Source organism: Rhinolophus sinicus, chromosome 2 (genome assembly GCF_057876585.1).
Source record: "Rhinolophus sinicus isolate RSI-liver-muscle chromosome 2, RSI-T2T, whole genome shotgun sequence".
Classification (NCBI taxonomy): Eukaryota; Metazoa; Chordata; class Mammalia; order Chiroptera; family Rhinolophidae; genus Rhinolophus; species Rhinolophus sinicus.
In genome coordinates this window covers 98,391,600-98,402,981 of record NC_142502.1, presented here as the reverse complement: position 1 = coordinate 98,402,981, position 11,382 = coordinate 98,391,600, and the positions used below count along the sequence as shown (strand labels likewise).

Here is an 11,382-nt window from a genome sequence, read left to right as displayed (position 1 = left end):
GAAGGAAATAATAAAGATCAGAGCAGAAATAAATGAAATAGAGTCTAAAAAACAGTACAACAGGTAAATGAAACCAAGAGCTGGTTCTTTGAAAAGATAAACAAAGTTGATAAACCTTTAACCAGACTCATCAAGAAAAAGAGAGAGAGGACCCAAATAAATAAAATCAGAAATAAAAGAGGAGAAATGACACCTGACACCACAGAAATACAAAGGATTATGAGAAAATATTACAAAACATAAATGTGTATAATAATTAACAAGGAAGAAATAACCATTTAGTATAGGAAAGTTTTAAAAATGTACCTACTTTCCACACATATATGCAAATAAATTGGGTAGAAGGAGTAAGGGATTGAGTAAAACTTCAGTGATGATGCATTTTTATATGGTTTGAAATTTAGAATCATGTCAATATTTTACATATTCAAAGAATAAAATTTAATCAACATGAGGGAAAATATATTTATATCATCTCTAAGTATCTTCCAACAAATTATTTATTAATTATAAAAGAAAAAAGTAATAACTTTACAATGGAGAAATCTATCTGAAAACATCTTAATGAAGCAAATCAATGTTAGCATGGTCAATAATGGGAAAAACCAACATCATCGCCCCCTTACATATTTCACTGACAAAGACAAAAATCACTTAAGTAGTGTTTCTGCCAGAAATGCATTAATTGAATCTAATCCTCAGGAGACCGGAGGCCAATCCAAATTTTGGACATTCTAAAAAATAACTGTCCTATAGTCTTTAAAAATGTCAATGTTAGACAATACAAAGGAAGAATGAGGAAACCATTCCAGATTAGAGAGACATGACAACTAAATGTAAAAGGTGACTCTGGATTGAATCCTGAGCTGGAAAACATAATTGGTATAAAGGACACTATTTGAACAATAGATGAAATTAGAATATAAACTGTTGATTAGATAATAGTATTATATAGATGTCAACTTTCCTGATTACTCCCATGTTCCTATGAGAGAATTTCCTTATTCTTAGGAAATAATTAAGTACGAAGGAGTAAACAGACACAAAGTAATGCAACTCACTATAAAATGAGAGAGGGGGCAGATAGAGAACGATAAGGCAAATGTAGCAAAATGTTGACCATGACTAGATCTGAGTAAACATGTAGGAATTTATGTACTACTATTCTTGCAACTTTTCTATAAATTGGCAACTAAAACAAAATGAATGTTAACACGTTGCGTACGGCAGGTTTTAAATCCCTCATGAAGATTCTCGTGATCCGTACGCAACGTGTTAAAAAAAGAAAACTGTATTCACACCACCCCCATAACAGTCCTTATATCCAATGAGTATCTCAATGTCTTTATTCCATAGCATGGCTTAAGTTCTAATATCAAATATTTATTGTGAATCACGAATCTCCCTGCATAAAAATGCAAGCTCTCAGGGACAGGAATTTTGACTACTTTGTACAATGAGGTAATCTTGAATTTCTAGAACTGCACCTAGCATTTAGTAGATGTAAACTAAATATTCTTGAATGAGTTAATAACTGTTATAATTGGATAAAATGGGCTCTAGAGTCATATGCCCTGTGTCCAAATCCTTGCTCTTAGTGTTACTGGATACAACATGGGCAAGTTACTAAACTTCTGTGGAATTTAGCTCCCACTTTCTCTGGAACTTAGCTCCTAATAACTACTTACTTCAAAGGGAAATAGGAAGGGTAATTTCAGAAAAAGTGGTGGAGTAAGGCGTCCCAAAAATCTGTTCCTTCTCAAAAGCAATGAATAAACTGGCAATACTGTGAGAATCAACTTTTTCAGAACTCTGGAATCTAATCAAAATTTTATGGTAAGCAGGGAAATGATTAATCAAGAAAAACCAGATGAGCCTCAGTAAGTGAGCTTTGTGACATTTTAACTTACCCTGGAACCATCTTCCACTCCCCAGCTTGGCAGTGGTCAAAGCAACAGCTGGCATTCCCAGTAGGTACCTGGTACCAGGGGAAGCAAAACAGACCTTGTTCTCAAACAACTGTGGTTTTTGTTTTGACCTGTCTGGTGGCTCATTTCACCTAACTCAGGAAATTCCCAGGATTGAGACAGCTACCCAGGAAGAATTTGTCAAAAATATTTAAAGGCAAGGAATAACACTGGGGAAAAGAATAGACAACTCTAAAAGCCTGGGGGGAAAGGTATGAAATGCTTTAGGGAAGAAGGATTTTGAAAAGCTGCCACATGTTTCTGGGTACCTAGAAGGCCATGCACATGCTCAGGAAAGACCCAGAAAGGCCCCACCGCTCTTACCTTTGGCTGATCGTCAGCTCTGCACAAACAGGAAGTGAAGGCTAAGCTGAAGTTGTGAACTGTCTGGCTGAGTGTTGAATGCCTAACATGCCCCGATACGAACAGAGTCCCTCTGCAGACTGGGAGATTTTTTTTCTTTTTCTTTTAGTTTTATGTGTTTCAGGAAATTTCTGTAAAATCACTAGCTGACCATTAATCTAATAGAACAGACTTTTAGGACCACACATGACAAAGGAGACACATTTTACAAAACTAGCTCAGAAAAGTCACAAAACAAATAAATAATAAGAGAAATGCAAATCAAAACCATGATGAGATGCCACTCCACACCCACTAGAATGGCTGGAAAAAAAAAAAAGAAAAGAAAAGAAAAACACAGGTGTTGGTGAGACTATGGAGAGACTGGAATCCTCATATACTTCTGGTAGGAATGTAAAACGGTACACTAACTGTGGGGAAAGCATTTTGGTAGTTTCTCAAAAAGTTGAAAGTAGAATTATCATATGACCCAGCAACTCCACTCCTAGGCATTGAGAATTAAAAACATATGTTCAAACAAAAACATGTATACACATGATTATAGAAAATTATTCATAAAAACCCAAAAGTGGAAATGACCTAAATGTTCATTAACATGCATGATAAACAAAATATGGTATATCTACAATAGACTATTATTTAGCCCTAAAAAAAAAAAAAAGTACCGATACATGTTACAGCATGGATAAACCTTGACAATTACTATGCTACGTGAAAGAAGCCTGACACAAAAAGTCATATATTGTGTGATTACATTGACATGAAATGTTTACAATATGGAAATCCATCAAACCAGGAAACTGATTAGTGATTGCCAGAGCTAAGGGGAGGAAAGACTGGGGAATGACTGCTTGATGTGTATGGGACTTCTTTTGGGGGTGACAATATGTTCCAGAATTAAACAGTGGTAATGGTTGCACAACATTTAACATAATTAAAGCCACTGAATTATACACTTTAAAATTATTGAAATGATGAACTTCACGTGATGTGAACGCTATGTTAATTTTTTAAAGGAATGTTCAAATATGAAGATGCATTTTGAATTTTCCAGGACAAAGTTTTTCAAAATAAGTGCCCAAGAAATATTAACACATGGGCCTCCTACAACTAGTCTCTGAGACATTCTCTTCTTTTCATTGGTCAGGGGCATTCTCATCTGCTCAGCAACCCTCTCCCATTGGCTGGATCCTTGAGGCCTAGGCTCTGAGTAAGAACCAGGGTCTCCCGGGCTCTGCAGCAGGTGCAAATAGAAGCAAGGGAAAGTGACAAACCCTACTTAAAGGGACTGGGTCCCAAAGAGCTGGCTGAGCCTAGTCCAACATATCTCTCGAGTGAGGTGACCTTTGGTTGGTGGCAAAATTTCGGAAGTTGGCATTAGCGAGATCTGAATCCCTGCCCCTGGTTCTTGTGAGGCCTCTTAGGCCAAGGACCTTCTGGATAGCACCATGAAGTAAAATGGAATTGAGGCCTCCCAGAGCACACCTACCCTGTGATTCCACGGCCTGGTAAATATAAACCGAGGGGCACTCCCAGGACAGCCTTCACTGGGGCCTCTGCTCTCAGAAGCCAGGCTGTGGCTGACCCACATTCGGGAAGGCCTGGGGTTCACAACCCCTCCCAAACCAGGACCACCTTCCCCAGCAGGTGATGCCTCACCCTTCAGAGGTCCAGCAGTTTCCGAGAAGCCCTCGAATTCCACAGACTCAAGGCAGCCTCTTTCCCCTTGGGAAGGGCTAGTCTAGCACCATTCTGAAGCTGTGGAACTTTCTGGAAGGCCCAGGGCCCCTCCCCTCTCCACAAAAGCAAGGTGAGCAGAGGGAGGAGTTCAGCCTCTGATTGGAGGAGGAGGCGGAGGGGGCGGAAGGCAGCCTGATGGGCGTGGCCAACGGCGGGAGGAGGAGCCGCTGGCAGTTAATTTCAGCAGTTTCTTGGTCAATTTCTCCACCTTAGCTCCGAGCTGAGTTAGTGGACACACCGGCTTATGCGGACCCTCACCAGAAAGATCAGAAATGCTGTAAGGATGCAGGAAAACCCACGTGCCAAGGATGTGGAGAACTGGGGCACCTCCTCTCTCACCCCAGGTTGGTTGCAGAAGTTGTGGCGGGAGTAGTGGCGGGAGTAGTTCCCAGAACCACTGTCCTCCCTCCTCAAGATCGGGTGTTCCGGCCCCTCCAGGAGATGGGCGGCTGGCAGGGCCGCTTGAAGCTCCTCCTGAGCCCCATTCTCCTTGTCTCGGGCCCCACCCATCTCAGCTGCCTTCTCGGCTCTACCTCTAGTGGAATCCCCATCACACCCCTGGGCCACCTCCACACCCTGGCACCAATTGCCCTCACAGACTAGGGCTCTGCTGATCAATGGCCGTTGGAACTGAGTCCCCTCCCCCTTATCCCTGCTGGCTCACTCTTGAGGGGGTGCTGGCAAGGAGCCTGCTCTTGAGATTACCTTCCTTTGCCTTCTGCTACCTGTGGGCTCGACCTTGGGTCTCCCCACCCAGGCAGGGAATGGGCAATTGGCAGACATCACCCCAAAACTGCTTTTGCACCCCGCCCCACTTGCCTGGGGCCTTACCCTTGAATTTCTCCCCTCTTCTCTTCCTTTACCTCTGTATTTTATCTCGCGTGGAAGACGAGTCCATCCTCCCATCCCAAAGAGGAAAGTCACCTGAGTGCTGTGAAACAGATGGGACTTGAAAGATTTCAAGGACAAGTACGTGCCTGGCAGAATTGCCCTTTCCAGCCCATTCCTGAGACCACCAGGGTCAGCACCCTTGCTGTCCTCTCCCAGTCCTGACTCTACCTTGGGGCCTGGAAGTATTTTCCTCTTTGGCTTCTTTCTCCACCCCATTTCTCGTCTTCCTTCCTGTTGTGATTGGCGGAGGGTTGGGTGGATGGAACTCCAGACCTAGGATCAGGAGATCTCATCTTAAGTCCAAGGTTTCCTGTCTAAACTCTGGGTGATCATGGGAAACACGCTAACCCTTTGTGAGCATGTCCTCTTCTCTGAAAGAGCAATAAAATAATCATGCCTAATTCACCATCTTTGTGAGGATGGGAATGATTATTTTTTGAAAATAGATGTACTACACATTACTTGTGACTTTCATTTTGTTTGCTCCTGCCTTTGTATATATCGAGTTGCTTCTGATTTCTTTTTGCTTTCACAGCATTGGTCACTGCCCATGATCGTCAGTCCAGTCATAACGAAGAACATGGCGGCCATCTGTTTGTCCACATGGCCATCTTCTGGGAACTAGGAAGCCACCCTTTAGGAGTCCCCATCCCAGCGGACCTTCCCCAGGCTTTTTCTTTCTTTGCCTTTGCGAGGCTTAAGCTTTTTGGAAAAGCATCTGCTAATATAATCTGGAACTTTGCTCTCTCTGCACTTCCTTCACCCCTTTTCCCTCTCAAGACATCCAGGACTCTACCCTCAGGGAGGAGATTTGAACTTTAGGCAGCAAGAGAAAAGCCTAGCTCCCACAGGTCATGGTTCCCCCAAAGGTCAAGGTCCACATGATTCCTCAGTAGCAAGAATTCGGCTGTGAGCTGGAGCCTCACTACACTATAGACATTCAGATCAGTCAAGTGGATGAGTTCCTCACCTTCATTACTCTTCATTTCCCTTTTCATCCCAGAGCTCAGCTCTGACCCCAAGGCTTTTCCATTTACCATCAACATGGAAACTTGGCTCTTCACCTGGGTATAATCCCTCTCTTTTATGCATTATCTTGTTCCTCTGAGTTGTCTTTCCCTGAAGGAATCCTGGAGGACCTGAGAGGCCTGGTCAGTCACCCAGGCTTCAGAGAAGCCCCTCAGCCCTCAGGTTCAGTGGGAAAGTTTAATAAAGGCTCCATGTCCTCTTTGACAGCCAGGACTTGTGTCTTGTGTGTTGATTCAGAAGACTTGGGCCCTTTTTTTTTCCTTCTCTAACTAGGTGATAGTTGTGCTATATGGAAACGGCAATGAAGGGAGGCTGGCAGGGCTGTATATGGGTGCCCCTGGACCTCCCATCACCTCCTCTAAATAATGCTCATTGTTTCAGGTAGAGGGACCTGAAACCAGTTGGTTTACTGGACATCTAGCAGAGTTTTCTCTGTGCATTTACACTAATAGGGCAAGAACTAAAGGAACAAATTTATCCACCAGAATGGCAGGTCATTAGGAAGGATGTGGGAGGGAGGGGGTAAGTAGTGATTCATAATGAGGTCCTGGGATTTTATGAGTTTCTATTGTTACAACCTCGTTGTTCTAGTCCTGAAATGCTGGTGAAGGGAGGATTATTAAGGAACAAATTATTGGTGGGAGGGGGTGGTTGTACTCATTAGTTTGTAAATCAGAGTACTGGTATCCCATCATTGGCCTGTGCCGTGCACCTGGGAAGTGGTGGGCAACTTTCCTGGATCTCACAATTGGCAATGGAAGTCCTAGCAGAATGCGGAGCACCCACTTACTGGGGCCTCAGAAATTGCCAGTACCCCTGTCTCTCATTCCTGATTCCCCAGTGTGCCATGGCGCCCAGAGCTGATTTATCAAGACAACAGACATCCCTAAGACTCTGTAGCTGGGGCCCTGGCTCTCTGTTTTACTACCCAATGGTGACCACAGAATATTCTGGGAGTTGTGTTCTGAAATGGCTCCGGGTCTTTTAGGAACAGGAATGGTGGCATCTGTTCAAACCTGGGGCCACAGTCATCAAGCACTGCGCTCATTGGAGCACCAGGCATCAGTTGTTCATGTGTTCTCTTCCTTGGAGGACGTACGAATTAAAAGCATGGAATTATTTGTAATAATGCCATCTGGCAGGGATATTGATGAGCAGGGGAAGGCTTATTTGGAGACCTCTGATTTTTCCAGCCCTGAGACTCTGGGCCTAATACATATATAATTATCATTAATGTCCTGTAATTTTATAACAGTGTTATCATTGAGCCACTTCATTAATCATCATGAATTGGGGTCTTCTCAAATCCTATGGGTTGCTTGTATAGCTATACAGAGCTCTGAAATTTGCAAACACAATAATCCTTTAAGGTAGATACCATGGCCATTTCACAGATACTGAAACCAGGAAAAAGACTCAACTTTCTTGAAAGGGGGGGTACGCAGTACACTTGTCTTGTCAGGTGTGCTATCTTATTTCTCCCCTCTCTCCAATCCCCATACTTGAGCGGACAAAAAAAAAAAAAAAAAAAAGCAGAGACCAGGGAATTATGTAATGCCCAGTTCATCAGGAGAAAGTGTAAAGACCTAAGGAATAGCCTTTTTCTTAGCATGAGGCACTGGGACAGACACAGAGAAGTCACTATTTGCTTAATGCATTTCCTCATGTTTTCTACCTTTAACATTACATTCACTCTTTTAACCCTCATTGCTCACATGTTAGGATTCCTTCTAGAAAATTCACTGACATTCTAATATCCTTTGCTGTTCGTTAGAAAACTTTGGGGCAACTCCAGTTATTGAGTAGATTACCCAGCTCTTCCGCTAATGAGTTTCATGACCTTCTGCAAATATTTAACCTTTCTGTGTCCCGGCTTTTTTGGTGGTAGAATGGACACGCTAACCCCTAGTCACAGAGATGGGTAAGGATTATTAGGAATAACACATGAAGTACATGAAATGCTTACCACACTCTTTAGTACATAACATGAGCTCCCTCTTCCCTGCTTGGCCGTCCTTTGTGTTCTGTGAAGAGCTTTCCTATTCACAACCAAAAGGGGAGAGTCCTGAGTCCTCCTTTCCCTAACTGATTCAAGACCACCACAGATTCCATAAACTTTTCTGAAAGAATTCCAAAATGACTGGATGTAGCAGATTAATCCACCTGGCAATAATCTGGAATGCCTGGGGTTCATCATCCTCAATCATTCTCTACTCATTTAGTCTCTAGCCATTCCCTCCTGGACACCTGGAAGAGACAAATGGATTTGATGGGTGGGGTTACGCCCCAAGCCTCCAGTACTCAGGGAGAAGCCAGCCCTTTCTTCCTTTACTAGACCTTGAAATGCAGATGTAGACACAGCCAAGATTTCCCACTGTGCCTCTCTTCCTACACGCAGTCAGGAGTCTGCCTTCCCACAAGAAGGAACGAGAGCCTAAAAGCATACAGGAAAAAGACTCGAATCCTGAAAAGGACCTCAACTCCTGGGTGGGCCCTGCTTGCTTCCTGGCTTTACTAGGTAGAGGTCCTGCAAGGATATTTCAGGTAGAGCCTTACCTGAGGCCTCTGCTCCTTTCCCCTCTTCTAGATGTGGGTGGTGAGCAAGCTGAACCCACACCCTCGCCCTGTACAGTTATGTCCTCCCAACCTCTCTTCTGAATCTGCCCCTCACCCTTCCCTGGACCCCTCTCATTCTCCTCCTTTTTTGCTTACCCCACAGTGGATAATGGTCTCTGACCCTTGTCCCAGCTTGCCTGGCACTGGAGGGCTGACAAACCTCAGGTCCATGGAGAAGCCCTGGTAGCACGCTCTTCTCAGTCCCATCCCTCAATTCCCCAGGATATTGTATCCTTTATCCACTGCTCCTAGGCCTAACTTTCTTCCTGCTTGTGTGGATGTTTTCTTTCCCACCTCTGCTGCCGTCTCAGCCTCAGCTCTTGCCTTACTTCCTGCTATGGCAGCCAGCCCTCACTGCAATGGCTGAGTATTAGGGGTGTGGTGTGAACGGAACTCCATCCAGTTCTGTGATCAGAAGATTTAAAATTTGAGACCTACTTCTGTTCCATAAGCTCTGTAAGAACTTGGAAAAAAGCAAATAAACAAATCTTCAGTTTGGAAAATCTGTGAATTGGGAAAGCAGTAATGTGTAAATTGGAGTTTTTGAGTAAGGAATGAAGGAATGATAAATCCATGCCAAAGAATGTATTTGGAATAGTGAGATGTTGTGGAGTCTCTCTAATTCTGCTGCTGACTTTGCTTATCTAAATGTCTCCAGTTATGCTTCTAACACACCATTCTGCAGACAGGGCTGGGCATAGGGAAGGAATCTCCGTTGACTACCCCTGGAATTAGATATTCTTGCCTGAGCTCCCTCCATCTTGTTTTCTACCCCAAACTAAAGATGGAGGGGCTCAGGTGAGAGGATCTTGTTTTCTTATGCCTGGCACAGACCCCCATTTTCCATAAACTTCAGGGAGGATGGAAGGCTCTAGGGCTCAAAAAACAAAACAAAACAAAACAAAACAAAACAAACACAAATCCCAGCCTCTGCTTCCCAAACAGCTCAAGGCTGAACTAACCGAAGTCAGTTTGCAGGATTCCTCAGAAGGTAGAATCTCATCAGAATTCTTAAAAATGTGAAGATCAAGAAATAATTGGACCCCTTTACTTGACTGCAGTTGAGGTCCTCCCCACCTCCTCCCAGACCCAGGGGTGACCCACAGATGGATCCATTTACCTTCAGCATGGAAGCCAACCTCTTCATGTGCATGGGTCCCCTATTCCCAGTAACATGCCCTGCCATATCCCAGCTTTCCCTGACGCAACTGGGCAGTGTCAGCTCTACCCCAGGGGCCTGCCCAGCCATGTACACCCCAACAAACCCCCTCTGAACTCCAGCTGGGGTGAAACACTCCTCTAATATTCCGTCTTCATTCAAGTTGGGACTAACATGATGATGCAGTAGTAAAGACCAAACTGGAAGCCAATTTCAATCTCCCACCTCACGCAGGTGGACGACGTTTGTGCTAGAGGGCACCTGGGTAGTAAGGAGAGGTAGAGAGGGCTGGTCAGTAGGCTTCCCTGGGTCATCCTATCACACCTTGGGAAGTGCTCACCTCATAACTCAAGTGGGGGCCCTCTGGGGCACTCTAAATGATTTACCTGACACCTGGCAGTGTTTTCCCATGAACATTTATATTCTAGGAGGGAAAATGCCTGTTAACCCAAAGGAACTAAGGAAAACCAGTCAGAGATTTTTGGTGATAGCATATATGTCATTCCAGAGCTCTGTTTGTTAGATTTTGGCTATTGTGCCAGACCTGGAATACAGGTGAAGGATGAGTAGGGATTGGAGAACCAATGACTGGGAGAGCCAAAGGAATTGTGAGGCTTGGAATTTTCCAGGTCCTTCTAGCTGCTACTGGGAGTGTGGCTCTCAGAGCATCAAAGAACATCATGGGCTTGAGAGGCTACCATGTGCTTTCTGTCCCTTTCCTGTCTCCTTTCTTCTCTCTGTGTCATGGAGACCACAGTTGATCTCCCAGGAATAGCAACCTCTCCCCACCACCCTGAGATTTTTCCCAGCTGGGGCCCTGGCTCTGTACTTAGTTTCCTACCACTGTTTTGGTCACAGCAGTTTTTGGGAGTTGCTTTCTGTCTGGGCTCTGGATTACTTGTGAAGGCAGGAATGATGGCTCTTCCAGGGCCCAGCAGGAATATGGATCCATAACCATCAGGCCTCTGTCTGGTTGGAGTATAGAGAGTCACTCCCTGCCTGGAGTGAGTTCTGAAATCCATCCTGCACAATCCTGCTTGCAATAAGATGAATAACAGTTTTCATGGAGATTGAACAGGGGATTCTAATACCCATTGAGGGAGGCTGGAGTGGATGAGCTCTCATAGCATTGCCAGTCCTGAGATTCTCTGAACCTAAAATACCTAATATTATCACAAATACACTATAATTTATAATGTTTTCAATTCAACAGTTATTAATAATGGCTGTTACCGCTCAGCATTTTCCAATTCAATGTGTGATCTATAGAACTACATTGTACTCCTCAGGTGTACTTACCGAAGTCGGTACTTACCATCAATACTTTACCGGAAAGGAAACTGAGGCAAGAAACAGGTTCTGAATCCAGCTCCTCCAGCTGAAAAACCTTCATCCACACGAGCAACTGCACTTGCCTTGGGTGACGCAGGAAGCCCAGTTCTCTGCGACTGCCCCTTTTCCAGGCCTGCTTTGTTCTCTCCATCCCACCTCCCACCCTTCCTCAAAAGCTCCTGAGACAGCTGGAGTTGCCTCCCCCCACCCTTGCTTGTCCTCGTACAAGATTTCAGTCCGCATCGGGGCCCCAGTTTGACCCAAAGCCAGTCACTTCCCCATGCC

At 44.4% G+C, this 11,382-nt stretch overlaps 1 long non-coding RNA gene across 1 annotated transcript; it reads left to right on the top strand.

Moving 5' to 3' along the window:
- The first annotated feature begins 843 nt into the window (after positions 1–843).
- On the top strand, positions 844–6,226 carry LOC141571865 (uncharacterized). The gene is made up of 5 exons (XR_012496918.2): positions 844–3,838; positions 3,975–4,140; positions 4,284–4,414; positions 4,959–5,039; positions 5,497–6,226. It is a non-coding gene; the product is annotated as an uncharacterized LOC141571865 (long non-coding RNA).
- Positions 6,227–11,382: the final 5,156 nt, after the last annotated feature.